We start from the raw sequence: 18,025 nt of genomic DNA, 5'->3' as shown, positions 1-18,025 counted from the left end.
ACCTTATAATTATGATAAATATTGCCAAGTGTGGGGCTGGGGAGAAATGGAGCACCCAGGAGGCAGCATGTTGGGAAAGGAAGATTAAGGGCTGGAGGTCGTGGGGTGCAGTGGGTAAGAGCACTTTGCAGTTGTAGCTCATTAGTTTATCTTCCAGACTCCTTGTCTTTAAACTGGCAATGAAAATTGTACTCAGCTGCTGTGAGGATGAAACAAAATGGGGCACGTTAAGTATCTGGTTCAGCCTCACTGAGCTGGCAATTGCAGCTAGGAAGACATCAGACACCTAGGAAGTCCCGGGTGACGTGAGATACCTCGGCTCCACATACTATCAGACCTCCTCCTCCTCCTCCTCCCTCTTTTCCCGTTCTACCCCCTCCTCTCCTCCCACATCCTTACTTCCCTCACCTGCCCATCTCTCTCCCTTAATGTTATTTCTTCCTCACCTTTATTGTTTCTCTCCTCTATCTCAACTTCTGATTCAGTTTAAGTGGCACGTATAAAAGTACTATATCTTTACCTTTCCAATTAAAAAGCAATGTGACCATGTTTCTGCCGTGACTTAAACCTACCCCTAACATTTTCTCCATCTCAACTCCTAAATATGAGCAGACAAAGGCCCAAAGCCATGGAAGAAAAATTGCCAAAAGGGAATTCCTCCCTCTAGGGTGCCTTGCTAGAAAACAGCACATGGTTTTATCAATATTAAAATTACACACCTATCGTTACAGCAGGCCCAGCACTGTTCTAGGTACAGGATCATTTCAGCGTATAAGACCAAATTATGAGTGCACACTATGTGCCAGGCATCATGCCTCAGACACTCGTCACAACGACCCTTGCACACTCAGTGTCATCCCAAGATGAGGCCACAGAGTTGGCAAAGTCAAGTCTCATGCAAACTCATCAAGGCAACCCAAGGCAGAGCTGAGAGTCAAACCAGGTCTGTTGACTCCATTATGTCTTTTGAAGAACAAATTAACAGCTCAGGAAAAATATTCTACATAATTTCCTAGACAACAGAGCATAGATTTCCTTTCCTGAACCTACCAACGTTACACTGATGTGATGTGAACCTGACCTCCTGACTTTAACTTGGAGCAATCTTTTTACCCCTTATTGACCAAGTCCAACTGCAAAAGCCAACTGTGGCTGACTGCAGCTTGTCCTTAACCACAGGGTCTCTGATGTCTATTTGGTATTTGTGTTGCCTAGACCAGAATGCAGGGGCCCCGTCTACATGGCTGGTTTTCCCTGTGCCTTCCTTGAACTGCTTGTTCTCTGAGGTCAGCCAACCCTTGCTACCATCCTGCTCTTGTAGTGGTTCTCCTTTCATAAAGTTTTCTTTAGTCATAATACTATAATTCTTCCCTTCCTTAATTGTGGCTTGGAAACACAACTCGGAGCCATGCTGCACGTTATGACTGTAACTCATTAGCACCAGGAGGTTGTGGGAATGTGTCCTCACCTCTCATCAGCAATCGGAATGTGGATTCTCTTGCTGTTTAGTTTTCCATAATCTTTATGAAGTGAAATGCAATATTAGTTTCTAAGGCTTTCCCAAGCAACTATCTTCTAATGGGAAAACTTTAACAAAAAAAGATGTATTGCATGCCAAATAGCTAACCTCCCTCTCATAAATATTTATACTTTTAGGCAGAGTTGAAACATCATTTGTAAGATAGATGTGCTTCTTTGGATTTCCAACAAGAAACTGCCTCGCGAGCTGAACCCGTTTCTCCAGCTAATGGGCACGAAGCCCTTGGTCATGGGCTGGAGGGACAGGGGGAGAAAATCACTAATTGTTCCAGGAAGAGATCATCTCAGAAGAACTTCTCCAATGTCATCCCCTTCCCACTGAAGTGCAAGATGTAGACATGAGAACAAATGTTGGGAAATACGGTTTGGCAGGATCTCAAGGGACTGTTCTGTAACGAGGAAGCATCCGTTAGCTGAGTGAAGTGACTGGTTCTCAAGTGTGTTCCTCATGCCAGCAGCTTCAGCATCTTCTGAGAACCTGTTAGAAATGCACATTCTCAGGCTCCAGCACAGATGTGCTGAGTCAGAATATTAAGTGAAGGGACGGAGAGGTGTTCTGTGTTTTAATGAGGCTTCCAGGTGATTCTGAGGCACACTAGACTATGTGGAGCATAATGCTTTACGCCCCTGGTGTTAGAAAAACCTGAGTTTGGGTATTAACTCCATACTACACGTGTGTTCCTTGGCGCATGACTTAGCTTCTTCAAGCCTCATGTTTCTCATCTCTGAAAAGTGGGTATTACACGTCTCATGAGGTTGTAAGGATGCACCAAGAAAATCCACATAGATTGTTTGTAACAATGCCTGGCACAAAATAGGTATACAATTCAATATCTGTTACCTATTATTATTTTAGCTCAATTAATACAGTTTAATTCAATGATCTAGATATAAATACAGGTTGTGATCAAAATATTTGGTGAATGTATAAATAAAAAGATTTTATTACAGTAAAAGACACACTGCCATTAATCCCCCTCAAAATACTTCCCCTCACTTTGAACACACTTATCCCATCATTCTTGCCACTTTCTGAAGCAGTTCTGGAAGTCCTCTTCCATGAGTGTCTTTAGTTGTGCTGTCGTGGCTGCCTCAATATCCTGAATCATTTTGGCTTTTGGGAAGAACCGGAAGACACATGGTGCCAGATTCAGTGACTAAGGTGGATGAGGACACACTGTAATGTTTTTATTTGACAGAAATTTCCATATCAGAAGCAATGTGTGATACGGAGCATTGTCATGATGAAGGATGATTTACAGCACACTTTAAAACACACTTTCTCTCTACCATAGCTCACACCTGACTGACTGCACCAAACAAGTCGAAACTTGTCACGCACCATTACTGAGGTTCGTCATGCAGCTTCCTGTATTGAAGATTCCTGCCTATCCATTGGATGGCACTCAGCAGCAGCATCCACCATATTTTTTTTTATCATAATGGAAAGGCTCTGGGTCACAAATAGCTTCTGGCATATGGTAATTTCTGTCAGAAAAAAAATTTATGGTGTGTCTTCATTCACCTTATTCACTGGATCTGGCACCATGCGACTTCTGGCTCTTCCCCAGAGTCAAAATGATTCAGGACATCAAGGCAGCCACAACAACACAACTAAAGACACTCATGAAAGAGGACTTCCAGAACTGCTTCAGAAAGTGGCAAGAACTATGGGATAAGTGCATTTGAAGTAAGGGAGAGTATTTTGAGGGGAATTAATGGCAATGTGGCTTTTACTGTAATTTTCTTTTTATTTAAACATCCACTGTAGTTTTGATCATACCCCATACATTAAGGAAAATAAAGGGCAACATTTTCAAGCAGCATATTCACAAAAGTCAAAGTACCTTCGATTAAATGTGATGATTAAAATAACTGTATGTGAAAATCAATATCTGCTCTCCTATCAGAATGGATGGTCTTTTTGAGGGAGCGTGCAGTGTGACGGACACTTCTTAGGCGTCCCTGTAAGTCCCCCTCACTTTAGGGCTGCACCCCGCCCTTGGCTTCTGCTCCTGGAGGTCTCATGGCAGCCTGAGGGAGCTGCTCAGCCTTCACCATTGTGCAATTAGAATTACAGGGGGCATTTGTGACCATGAAGCCAGTGTACTAACGGGAGCCAGGAGCCACGGGTTAACTTGGTTTCAGGAAGACATTCTTGGATTAGACTCTTTTCCTTCCCTACTGCAACGCCCACCCCTCCTGCTCCCTGGCCTTACTTCCAAAATAAGTCGCCTGCAATCATTGTTTGGGGGGTAGGCTAAAACGGCCAACTTCAACCAAAAGGAATAATGACATAAAGTGGATTTCTAAAAGCTTGCTCAGTAATTTTGGGTGTAGAGCAAAGGTATGTAAGCTGAGACCCATGCATGTACTTCAGATGGTCACATATAGCAACTGAAATTTTATCCAAATTTTATGCATGTGCAATTTTTCTACATAGTATCTATAACAGCAGATATTCAAAGGGGTCTATGACTAAACAAATTAAATTACTCTTTTATACATGTCACAGGACAAATTCTTTTATAATATATGTGAGTAACTCTAAATTCTTTTGGCATATTCAAATTTCAAAATATTAAAGACTATTGGAAATGGATGGAACATCAAATAGGTCTTCTTTTACCTTTGTTGTTTGATTGTTTCCCTAAGAGGATTTGATTCATTCATTATGTTACATGAAGTCCTTGGGGTTTTTCAGTTTATTTTTTGTTTTTGTATTTTTTCAATAATTTACGAAGTGGTCCCCCAATATGTCTAGTACCCACCTGACACCATACATACTTATTACACTATTATTGACTATATTCCCTATGTTGTACTTTATATCACTGTGACTATTTTTTCTTTACTTTTTTATTAAACTTATCAGGGTGACATTGGTTAATAAAATTATATAGGATTCAAGTGTACAATTCTATAATACATCATTTGTATATTGTATTGTGTGTTCATCACCCAAAGTCAAATACAGAGATTGTGGATCCAGTAGGAAAGATGGAAAAGTAGCTTTAAAAAGAAGAAAAAAAAGGCAAGATAATGTGGCAGGCAGAAATAAATAAATGAATAAATGAATGAATGAATGAATGAATGAATAAATAAATAAATAAATAAATAAATAAATAAATAAATAGTTCCAGTGTCTGCCTTTGGTCCCATAACACTGCTTTTGAACATAACCTTGGTGCATTAGTTAGCCTTACAGAGCTGCACTTACAAATGTATTAATAGATGCTGTTTTGCATTAAGGCAACGCCAGAGGTGGAGACACTGTTCTATAAGGAGACCTGTTCATGTATCAGTCAGCAGAGGGGAAGGAGGACCTTTATGAAAGCTACACCTGAGGCTTCAGATTTAACCCCCATGCAGCCGTTGGAAAGCCCAGCATCCCCTTCTTGTTGGTAGCTTTCTGTCTGGATGTATGAATCTTTAGAACTGTGCCACTGAGAGAGAGAAACAGACTGTGGAGAAAAGACAAAATATGTATAAATACACACTATAAAAGGTAAAAGTTCACGAAAACCAGTTAAAGTAATGGAAACAGCCTTAAGCACATGTCCTTGGAATCTGACTGCCAGACTTTGGACACTGGCTCCACCATTAGCTAGCAATTGATACCTGTTCCGTGACTTGGTTTCCTCATCTATAAAATGTGGACAAGGGCACCATTTGTTTTAAGTAGATTGAGGATAAAATGAGATCATTTACATAAAACTTAATAATATCTGGCATGTAATACCTATTTAATAAATATTCGCTATTTCTATCATTTGTTTTTTAATCACAAGTACTTAGATGCTAATCTGGTCCTGGTATTCACTCTTTGACATGAGCTAATCAAAAAGACCTTTGTTTGCATTGTTATTTTTGCTTCTAGTTTCACAGATGGAGATGAATTGCAGTGCAGACTGGCTCTTCTCCTTCAAGAGTGAAGAAGTGAGGGTGGACTGAGGAGGCACCCTCACTAAAGTGAGCCTTTAATCTTACCTTCCTCTCAGGTCCTGTAATGGTATCTCCTAGGCAAGGATGAAGGCATTCATAGCAGTGATCCATCATTTCCTGTGGGACAAACTGCTACTTCAAAACATCTAGTTTTCTCAAAAATTCTTCTCAATAGAGAAATGTAGAGCTTGCTCAAGAAATGATACTTGGTAACTTTTAAAATTCAAGATTTACTTTTCAACTGGACCTTGGCATTTTCTGGCTGGGTGTTCCTTATGTTTCAAAGTACCTCTATTCTGCAATGTAACTCTTTTAACAAAAGAAAATACATTTGGAGCCAGATGCAATATTTGGGAGTCAGTTCCAGCTGCAGGTGAAATAGTGTACCTGACCAAAGCGACAAGTCTGCCTTTTGGGGCATAAGTGGGAAGTGTTTGTGTACAAAAAGGGATTAATTGGTTTTAGAAATAATTAGTGATATCGGCATATCTTTGTCAGTTTGGCCTACTATCTCAAAATACTGTAGACTGGGTGACTTACAAACATCAGAAACTTATTTCTCTCAGTTCTAGAGGCTGGGAAGTTCAAGATCTAGGCACCACAGATTCAGCATCTGGCCTGAACGTGCATCCTGGTTCACAGAGGCCATCTTCTCACTGTGGCCTCACATGACAGAAGAAAGCAGAGATTGTTCTGGGGTCTCTTTCATATGGGCACTAATCTAATTATGAGGGCTTTAACCGAATCACTTTCCAAAGGCCTCACTCCAAAAACCATCATAACGAGGGTTAGAATCTCAACATATGAATTTAGAGGGACACAAACATTCAGTCCATAGCAACTTATATGTAACAGAATCCCTCATAATCCCCCTTATAATTTTTTGACTAAAAGAATTAATGATACTCACACAATGCAATAGATAGGTGATGTATTACAGAATTAATTGTACACTTGAAATCTACATAATTTTACTAACCAATGTCACCCCAATAAATTTAATTTAAAAATTTTTTAAATGGAATAAATAAATGAATAAATAAAATCAGAAAGAAAGGTCACTGTAACCATCAGATTTTAAACAAGGGAAGGGTGGAGTAAGAAGATGGCTCTTAGATAAATCGTACTCAGCCTTCATACTTGGCCTTCATAAACCATAGACAGCAAAACACTTATGAAGAACAGAAAAAGGCAAATTGTCACAAATGTCATTCTACCTGTGAAACTGAAACACATCACAATTTCAGATAAATTCCTTATGACAGAAGAGAATCTTGGTACCTTCCCATATTTTCTTTATTTTTCTGGGCAGCCACTATACATCCAGTATTGAACCTAGCACAGAACCTCAACTTCATATTAACAGCATAAAAATTTAGTCATCCTCACTCTGTGTCCTCGCCCGGAAAAGTTGGTGTTCCTCTTTCCTATGTGGAACATAGTAGCTGTTCTTTTTTATTTAATGATGTGCTACTGGTGATTGTGTTTCAACAATCCATTCACTCAATTGTAAACCGATACTTGTTTATCTGCCTACAGCAAATAGCTTTCCAAATAATTCAATTACTTTAAAACTAATGAAAGATCCTGACTAAATAAATAATCACTTTTTAAAAAGTTTCCCCACCAAATTATATGATGTCTTCTTGATAAGACAAATACCACTCCTTGAGTTTTAAAGGTAAAATCCTCCATGGTGGTGATTTTATTCTTATCCATTATGTGTACAGGACAGAGGCGTAGGTGCAGCTCTGCAGTGGGTATGCCCAGGCAACAGAAAGGACAAAACCAGAATTTTCCTTTGGGGGATTACAATATAAAGGCACACAAGGACACACGAGACAGTGAACACCAACGAAACACAAGTAATGTCAGGAAGAAAGTGGTTATTATAACTGAAATGCTTTGTGGGAACAGATGGTTTTTAAGGAAGTTTGTGATAAAAGGGAAGCGGCATGGGCATACATTCATAGGAGGCTGCTGTGGGCTTCTGAGGAGAAGAGGAGGGTATGGAGATGGGGAGAAAGCTTTTTCCCCTCTCCAGTATGGGTGAGTCTCCTTTGCTTCTCTATTGTCCATATTCCATTGTTAGAGGGAGGACACTTGTCCCGTAGATATGTTTCTTGTAAATAAAAGAGAGGGGTGGCCAGATGGCTCAGTTGGTTAGAGCACGAGCTCTGAGCAACAAGGTTGCTGGTTCAACACATGGGCCAGTGAGCTGCACCCTCCACAACTAGATTAAAGGACAGCAACTTGACTTGGAGCTGATGGGTCCTGGGAAAAACACACTGTTCCCCAATAAACTCCTGGAAATACACACTGTTCCCCTTCCCCAATAAAATCTTTAAAAAATAAAAAATATAAAAAAATAAACAAGAAAGAGCATAATAATGTCTCAGGTAGCGAGGGGATGACGTGGTGGTGAGTGGCCTGAGCACTTGCGTTATATGAACTTGGTAGCTGGGTCCTTGGACAAGGAACTTTGCAAATTTCAGTGTGTTGGCTTTTAAGATTATTACGACAGGCCCATAAGCCCTTGGAACCAGATGTATTTCGGAATTCAGAATAATTCAGAATTTACGTGGGAACATGATATGTCCGCTGCATATTACATACCACCCTGGCAAGGTCCGGGGTAATAAAACACAGACATAATTTTATAGCAAAATATTCAAAGCAAATGGAATAAGCAAAGACATAAGTAGCCTTGTGTCAGCTCAGTCCTGCTTTTTCTGCCAAATGAATTTGTGTTATATTTTCATGGACTGGGGAGGCAGGCCACAATTTTCTGTAAGGAAGGTGGAAGCCCAGAACACATGTGTGGGACAGACTAGTCCATCTTAGGTAGCAGACACAGAGCAAACACACAAAATCACTGCTCTTGGTATCTCCATTTCATCTGATTCTTCACCAGGTCAAGATGATCTTACCACCATTGTCCCCCTTCCATCTACTACTCCAGTCCAAGTCACCTCCTCTCCTCATGACCAACCACAATAGTTGCCTAGCAAATTAATCCACTAATCAAGAGTGGCCACTCCAAGAAGCTGTGCCCCCATAAACCATTCCCACACTAGAGCCCTAAGTGATCCTCTTAAAATGCAAATCAGAGCCTGTCCTACCCTGGCAGGAGTCATTTAATGATGGCATTATTCCCGGGACAAGTGGACCAAGCTCTCAATTAGGTCTGGAATCCCAGCCCCAATCTGCACCCTATCCCCAGCCCATAGTCATGTGGAACTCAATTCCTAAGTCTCAGGCCTTTGCTCTTGCTGTTCCCTCTGCCCAGTGAGCTTCCTTTCCTAGTCTCTCAGTTCCCATTCTCTTAATCTTTTAATTTGAATTTAAAGGTTGCTCTGTGCTGCCAACACCTGGGTGTGACTTGCACCACCAACACCCAGCATTGTAGTCAGACTCTATCCAAGGTGGTAATTGTATACACGTCTGTGATTGTAATCACACAACCCCCTGGTAGAACATAGGTTCCACGAAGTCAGGGGCCATGCCTGCTTTGCTCACTCTTGGATTGCAGCCCATCACCTCGCATGTAATATGTATGTTTATTAAATTGAGGAAAAACTGAATGAATGTCTAAAGCACCTACTCTTAGCCAAAAACAAGACTAGGAACTTTATTCACACTCTTTTAATCCTTTTAACTACGGACTTAAAAAATAAAACCTCTTATGAGCCTAACCGTAACCCTGTCAGATAGGCGCTGCTGCCATTATTTTGTAAGTGTAATAGGCGAGTCTGAGAAAAGTCAAGTAACCTGGACACATCACAGGGCAGGTGAAGTGTGAATTCAGTGCTGGGGCAACGATCAGCCTGCATCCCAAGACTGCATGCCTTCCCCCCAATCTCCTGCCAGGGCATCTATGCCAGGGGCGGGGACAGCTGGGAAATGCATGTGTGAACACACTGTCCAAGGTAAAACTGCGTTGGAATCTAACTTTAAAACTGAAGAGCTGGTTCAAGACTCCGGGGCAGAAATACATAGATCACTTACTTAAAGTTAAAGTGTTCCACATCCAAGGGACCACGTCTACAAAAAAGGCTAATAGCATTGTCCTGTTAGGCAGAGCCACAAGCGGGCAGGGACACAGAGCATCCTCGCTTTCTAGCAGAAGAGAAGAGGTGGTTCTTTTCTCGAGGCACCTGTCCTGTCACCCCAAAGTACCTTCCCCACTGAAGCACAAAGCCGATCATTGCCCAGAAGGCAAGCATGGGTGCAGCTCTATGCTAAGTTCCTCTTCGAACCCAAAAAACGTTTTTCAAAGTTCGTATTTTAGGGAGTCAACTGAGTGATGTGTTGTGTTGAGTTCTGCAAATATTTCATATACGGTAAGAGTTGATAGTCATTTAAACTTTATCAGAGACATCATAATAATTATTGATTTAGTTACCAAAATTGTAAATGTGCTAACTTTTCCTATGTGCATAACTTATAGGTCAAAAGTTAGAAATGTATATTAAACCTATAAATCAAACCGCTTTCAGGAAACACTTGTTTTTAAGGAATTCCTCTCCATTCTCAGACTTCTATAGGAAAAATAATGTATATTTTTCTACCTTTAAAGAAAAAGTAGGCAATATTACCTCTTTTGCTATGTATAATCATTGAATGACACTCTAGAATGTAGCTACTTTAGAAGACTTATGCACTAGAATCTACATCTTAGGATAAATATGTCAGATGGTTATCATTTGTGCAAAGATGTGAACACAATAGAAGATAAGAAAACGGAGAAATGTCTCAGAAAGCAGTGCTGGAAACAGCAAGGCAAATTTCATCTGTTTCTAATAGCAGTATTGGGCTGGATAAGTAAGCTAGATTAACCCTGAAATGAAACCTTCAGATATTGAAATGATTAAGAAAGATGCATCTGAATTTAGCACAAATGTTCTGGAAAGAAATTTTTTTTAAAAATTTGAATAGTGAATATGCCACAGGCTTTTCTCCTGAGCAATCTGTGGTTTTGGTCCCGGCCCCAAGATCAGCTAGCATCTTCATGTCTCAGAGCTGCAGCTGCATCCTTTGCAAATCGAGGATAACAGGACTATTGTCAGAATTAAATGAGATCATACTCACATCCAGGCACCGACTACAGTGATGGAATTATTCCTTCATAGAATTTTCTGTAACTTCATATATTAGATAATTGGGGAACTTTCCTAATAAAATAAATTTCTAATCCTTTCGTGAACTCAGGTTCTGTCCGAGATACTGTGTGAAAGACTGTGAGGGCAAAGGTCAACTGGCCATGGTTGTTCCATCAGGCCTTTGTAGGAATGGCTCCTACCCCCAGTTATTGTTATAGCTAAATTAAAACTGTTATGTTATAGATCGACTTCACTCTCCGGTCCCAGGAGATTGATCCAGGGGTCGGCAAATGAGGTAAAGTGGGCCAGTGAGAACCTTCCCTTGAATTTGTGGAACCAGAGAGAGCATAACTGAAGCCTCTTCCTTGGGGCTGAAAGAATAAAATGTGAAACTGAGACTCTAAAGAGGGCTGCGATCCAGCCACTTGGGGTACTTTTGCAATGAGGCTGTGGGGCAGAGAGAAGCTATGATGGGTCAAGTGCCTGTAACTTGCAGCAACAAGGGCCCTAAAAGTCTCCTGCAAACAGTGCTTCCTAGAGAATCATTTGTGGTTGAATGATAAATGAATTAAGACTATGGATAAGCCTTTTAGGTAATAAAGACAGCATTTACCCCAAAATACAATTCATATAACTTGGTCACTTGATGTTTGTATAAATCATCAAATGAAGCTTCCAGGAGATTAAAACACTTATTTTGAGAGACATCAGGAAATAATGTTAAGATGATACCCTGAGGTGAATAATGAACAGCAGATGATAGATAAAATATTATTAAATTCTTCTTGTCTAAAATTAAATTGGTTGATTTTATAGGAGAACCAAAGGAGCATTTATTTTTTACTTCCTCTCCTTATCTTAATTATTGACAATATTTTTCCAAAATAAAAGCTTTATATCCACGAAGCCATAGCTAAAGCTAGGCACGTAGAAAGATAAGTCATACATAATATATTTGTGGAAAATGATAAGTATAGTGAGTCCGGTAGCAAGTTTCCTATGTGTGTTACATGCCAGTGAGTCAGCTCTGACTTTTAGTGACCCTGTGAATGCGTGACGTCCACAATGTCCTGTCCCCAGTTGTCCTGCTCAGCTCCTGGAGACTCAGCCTATGGCTTCTTTTATGGAGTGCATCCATCTCATACCTGCTCTTCCTCTTTTCCTGCTGCCTTCTGCTTTTCTCAGCATTATTTCTTTTCCAGAGAACCCTGTGTTCTCATGATGTGCCTGAAGTAGGATAGCGTCAGTTTTGTCAGTTTTGCCTCCAGTGATGTTTCAGAATTAATTTGCTCTAGGACCTACCTGTTCATTTTTCTGATGGTTCAGGGTGTCCAGTCAGCTCTCCTTCAGCACAGTATTTCAAATGAACCAATGTTTTTCAAGCCCTCTTTACAGTTTCATTTTCCATACATAGTAATCGAGAATACAAGGGTGTGGATGATCTCAGCCTTGGTCTCTAATGACACGTCTTTGCTCTTGATGGTCTTTCCTAATTCTTCCATTGCTGCCCTTTGGAGTCTCAGCTTTCTTGTGATTTCTTGGCTGGGGTCTCCATTTGAATTGATGATGGAGCCATAGTAAGCAAAATCTTTAACAATTTAAATGTCTCCATTGTCCAGGTTAAAGTTGTGTATTTCTTCTGTAGTCATGATTTTTGCCACCTTGAGTTTCAAATGCAGTCCTTTTTTGGCACTTTATTCCCGCACTTTCATCGGAAGTTGTTTAAAATCATTGCCACTTTCTGCCAGTACTATGGTATCATCTGTGTATCTTAAGTTATCAATCATTCCCCACTAGTTTTCACTCCTCCTTCCTCTGAGACTAGCCCAGTTTCTGTAGGATATATTCCCTCATGCTATTTCATTTAAAAATAAATTAGGACCTATTCATAGGGGTAAATACAATGAAGTAATTCTGAGTTATGTTAATCATACCAATATGTAGCTCCAAATGAAAGGAAATGTACTTATTAAAGCGTGACACCCGGGGAGTTTGTGTGATGGTGAACGATTCTATATTGATATCTTTAGTTGCTGAAATCCATTATACTCTTCAACTATAATAAAATCACAATAACAGTAAGTGGCATTTAAATAGCACTTTCCAAACACAACATCATAATACTTTGCATTTCTGTGGGCGTTTACTGTTAAGAAAGCACCTCCCTACATATGACCTCATTCATGGGAAATTCGCAAGAGGACCTATGAAGTGGGCTGGACAGATGCTCCTGTCAGCTCACTTTCAGAAAGAGCAGGCGCCTAAGGCCACACTTGTACCTACAGGAGCCGAGCCCTACTTGGGTCTCTTGCAGTTTCCACATTCTGTTTGGGAAATAAACTATCCGTGTAGCTTGTTACTCTGTGTGGGACACCTGAGCCCGTTTGTGGGATAAATAAGCGGCAGGTACTTGAAAACATTCTCTTCAAATTTGATGCCTCTTTTACAATCGTTCAAAATCAAGAATTAGTTATAGTAATTATTTTCTGTTTATATTTCATTTATATTATAGTTTTCAATTCACCGAGCACTTTCTTAGACATGACAAGTGGTGAGTTGAGCCTCCCAACTTGTTCATCAGAGAGAAAAGGCAGGCATTATACTCCAGTTTTAGCATGAAGGAAAAAAAATCCAGGACCAGAGAGTTTGACCAGCTCAACCAAGTTTTCTAAGCTCGGAATGGCGGAGGGAAGACACTGACTAGGCCTCTGATCGAACTCAACAATGTATATAATAGAAACGGGCATTTCCCGCCATTCTGAAAAGGGGCCATTAGCACTGCAAATGTCATTGTACCGCTAAAAAATATATCAGATGCCAGCCATGGGTGAGGATGCAGAATGGGCGCTACTGTTAAGGGATACAGACGTGATCCTCAAAGTCACATTTCTAACTCTGAAGCTCTTTTCTTCCACTCTATTTTCCAGAAGTTATGGCCTCATAGCTAATGAAGGAACAGTAATGCTGGAGTGACCGAAGTATCGGTTTGAGTGTCAGTCTGACTTGAATTTAAATCATCACTCTGACCAGTTCTGTGAACTTGCACTCATTATCTTTTGCTTCTCTGAAACTTGATTTCCTCATTTTAAATATTGGAAACATAATCTACACTTACGGATTTCTTTTGAGGGTTCAATGAGCTAAGGTATATTAAGTCTTTAGCACAGGGCACCACCATATATAATAAGAAATGCTTAAATAATATTAAAAACAAAGAGAATTTCCTTATCCATATGCACACATAAAGAAACAAGCAAGCCCAAAGAATGCAAGAAATTTAAAATTGAATTCTTAGCTGGATCCAGTTTCCTGAAAACCCTACTTTCTGTTGTGCCCTGGGTCAGGTGGTGACATCTCCGTCCCCAGCAGTCATTTTGGCTAGCAACTTTGCCCTCACCTGCATCCTCTTCCTTCTGCCTTCTCTGTCCAACCAATAGCCATTTACAATGTGGAAATAAACAATGATCAATCAAGTGAGAAGACGCAAAGGCTATTTATTCAGAGTTGGCTATAGCCACCATCACAAAGGGAGTCAGCCACGATTACCTGTGGTTTGGCAGAGACTTAAAAACCAACAGGGGCGTGAGAAAGATTTATGGTAGGAAAAGGGAATGTTTGGGGTATTTCATGTATGCCCTGATTGGAGGCTGTTGGCATGGGGCATCTGGAGGCAGGCTAGCTAGAAATGTAATTGGTTAGGGGTGCATATTTGGCTTTCTTTGGTTGGTCCTAAGTCGGAAGTAAGAACAAAAAATTAAGGAGCTTGTTAATTATTAATCAAGTCCTGGCCATTTGGGGGCTGGATGTCATTGGGGTTATTATTTGGCTTTTTGGAATGTTGTTAGAGATGGTATTCTGACTTCCTGCAAGTGTGACTTAGAGACACCAGGCTTAGCTTTCTGGACTGGTACTATAGAGAATGGGTTAGTTACCTGGTCTAACTGTTGCAGATGATGAGTCAAGAGTTTTGTTTTTATATATGGTCTGGCAATCGTCCATTTGTACATTCAGTCTCTCAACAGAGTGCCATAAATTCTTCCTACACAGGACTTATTTCATGGGCTTTCATTCAGCTCCACTTTCTCTCGCCAGCCTGCCCCAATACACACTTTGAGCTCACAGTGCCATTAGAATTATCTCGAAAAACTGGATATCACACACTTTTGTGTACACCTCTTCACTTCTTGCCTAAAACCAAGTACTTATTCCATAGTACGCTTTCCAATGGCATCTCACAAGCTGAATCTAGAGCTTATCTAGCCTAGAGAGGAACAACTCTAGCTCTGCCATGGAACAGTAAACCCTGGCTAGCACAACTTCCAGCAAGCACTCCGCCTCTCTAGACACCAGTTTCTCCAGCCATGTATGAGGAAATATAACCGTAGAACCAGCTCAGAATGGTCCTATCCTGTTTAAGGAGATACTGAGTGGCTTTTCAGAGACAACAGAAAAAACACACAAGTCATGTAGCCCAAGCAGGAGCAGAGGAGAGAAATTTGATCTCGAGCTGCATCCGGAACCAAAGTCTCACCCCTGCTCCCTCACGGAACCAAAGGACTGGGTCATAACCGGAAATTGAACATGGGAACCCTTTCACAAGTAAAGGGTCCCTTGTCCAGGAATATCTGGTGCTGAAGCCCTTTTACCATATGTGGCCAAGCTCCAAGCTCCTCCGATTAAAACTTGCCCCACCAGCACTTCCATATACCTGTCCCCCCAACCCCTTAAAACCCTGTCCGATCCCTGGATCAAGGTGTTCGGGCTTTTGAGCACAAGCTTTCCATTCTCCTTGGTGGCAGCTTTCATTATGAAATAGCCAAACTTTCTCCACTGCAATTCTCAGTGTTCAGTGTTTGGCTCTGCTAGCACCGGGTGAATGAACTCTTTCTGTTCTGAAACAGAAAGTAGTAGAACTTGGGTCACAATTGTAGGGTTATATAAATGGCTTATTATCCTGCCTGGCCCTTCTTCTTCCCTCTCATCTCTACCAGTCAGTGTCTGATCAGCCGCTCTGGATCCATTTCCAGTACTACCCTCTCCTCCTTCATTTTCATTGCGTATCATCCACCTTTCTTAATACCCAAGATTTCAGCAAACAATAAAATTTCAACAAACACTTGTAGACTTAATTTCTTCCTGAACACATGCCTTGTTTTTATGGTTATCTCAAGTCAAATCCAATAGATTTAACGGTTTGCAAAAGCGTTAAACTCATCTCCATATGTGGAAACATAGACGTGGCCATTCATTTACATGGAGGATGAAACACTTATCATCATTTAAAGAGAAATATACCTTTTATGTCCAGCAGGGTTTTTGAAAATGTTAAAATCAACCCAAAGGAGGCCATAAGAGTCTGCTCTCTGGAGAGTTCTTCCTAGCATTCAGTGGCCTCTTCTGGTCTTGGCTGCAGTCCAGTCTTTCCCTGCAGGTCCTGCAGAAAATGCCACCATGTGTAACAGAAACAGTGGGACTGAAGACAGCCCCAGGCCTGATGTGAGCTAACATTAAGGCAGCACTTTGAAAGCATCTGACTTTTAGCAAATTCACTTCTACCTTTAGCTCCCTCTTCCTCAGAAATGAGGTCAGAAATCTCCCCCAATACACATTGGTGGGCAGCAGATGGGACAAAATACTTCCAGTTTGTGGCAATTCTTAGGGCTTCTTTGTGCAGGAGGTGGAGAGGCTGAGGGGAGAAAAATGGAGAAAAATCATAAAGGGAAAAATGAATTTGGAGGTCCAAGATCATTGTTTCGTGTGACAAAAGGAGACTTTTTCATTTTAAGGAATTATGTCATGTGTGTTTTGTGAGAATACCTCTTCCTTGGGAAAGGACTTTTGATATTATTGATTTGGCTTAATAATATTTCAGGGTTTTAAAGGCAAACTGACATGTGTTCCAAAGCTGGCAAGACTGTGGGCATCTATATCTCACTGGTTTTCTTCCTAAGGCCTGAAGACAAGCTCAGGGTCAAGAAGCCCATGCTTTTCCCTTGGGACCTGCCTAGTCAGCCTGGAAGAAAGTACCAAGTCCCCACAGAGTTCAGCTAACTACAAACACAGAGTCTTCTCTAATAGAGTGTGTATTCATAAAAAGATGTTTAACCTGCATAGGAGATGCCCTATTGTTTTGACCTTCAGGACAATTGGGTGTAAAACTTTGAGTAAACACCTTCCTGACACCTATTACAGGGACTCAGCAGGAGGCACAACCATTAATCAGAACAGCTGCAGGAGGCAAGAGCTGCTGATGGAGTCCTGGAAGGATGACTTGGTCCCCTGCAGTTCTCTCTCTTTTTCTTCAAATTAAAACCCAAGGAAATCTAGAAAGAAAGAAACTTCATTTGGTTCCTGTTTGCCTCCCAGAGGAAAGGGTAGTTTCAACCTGCCTGTGCTAGGACCAGGCAGGTGTGGGATGCTATGACTGCTGTGTTTTAACTTCTCAGGTAAAGATGAGGAAACAAAGGTCAGAGATGGAAGGGCAGCTCTCCCAAGGGATTCTAGGAGCAGATAAAGCTGAGCTCATAGTGACAGGGCCAGGGTTATGACTTCCCCAATGACCCCATCTTGCTCCCACACAGGTGGCCAGGACTGATGTGGGTGAGACACCACACAGAGAGTCTCTGGGAGAGGTACAGAGAATGGTCTGGGAAAGGCAGAGCTGCAGACTGGGGAATTGGGTCCTGGTGCATTAAGGGTTGTCCTCCAATGCTGGAGGTTCCTTTTGCTTGGGGTCCTAACTTGGGGACACAGAGACCAATGGTTGAGGGTAAGAGTTCTGGACTCAGATTGCCTGTGTGTGAATCCTAATTTTGCCATTTGAGGGAAGTGACGTCACCCCTGTCTGTCCTGTTTCCTCAGCTATTAAATAGGTTTCGTAACACTAATGATTGACAATTCAAATTTTTACCAGGATCAAGTTGGGTATCATTAAGACAGAATGTGAAACTCGGACAACCAGGTGATGAGTCATTTCTTGTCCTACAATCAGGTGATGAGTCATTTCTTGTCCTGGGTCATTTCTGAGACAGAGAGAATGAAGCCTGCCAGGAAGGACTGGTATACTCTGGGTTAATGCCATGAGTGAAATAAAATTTAAAACGGCGCTTGGGGATGAAAGTCATCCTTTCACTCTTCCACGGTGATGCGCTTAAATTATATAATTGGAGAAATGGATACTACCCTACCAAGGATTCAGTGAGCTGGCAAAATACAGAACAGAAGAAAAAGGAAAACTTAAAGTTGAAGGGCTAGAAAGTATTTGCCATTCAAAGACATCCTCCAGAAGGCCCGCCCTGAAGTCAGTGCTACATTGAAATACCTCTCGTTTTCTCAACTTGATGTTTAAACCCCGAAGATCAAGTTTTCAAAACTAACTTCAAATGCTGATTGAATTACAGGAGAAATCATAGGAGAGGAATTAGCTAACTCAAATCTAG

This window comes from Rhinolophus sinicus, linkage group LG05 (assembly GCF_036562045.2).
Source record: "Rhinolophus sinicus isolate RSC01 linkage group LG05, ASM3656204v1, whole genome shotgun sequence".
Taxonomy (NCBI): domain Eukaryota; kingdom Metazoa; phylum Chordata; class Mammalia; order Chiroptera; family Rhinolophidae; genus Rhinolophus; species Rhinolophus sinicus.
This window is presented reverse-complemented; position numbering follows the sequence as displayed.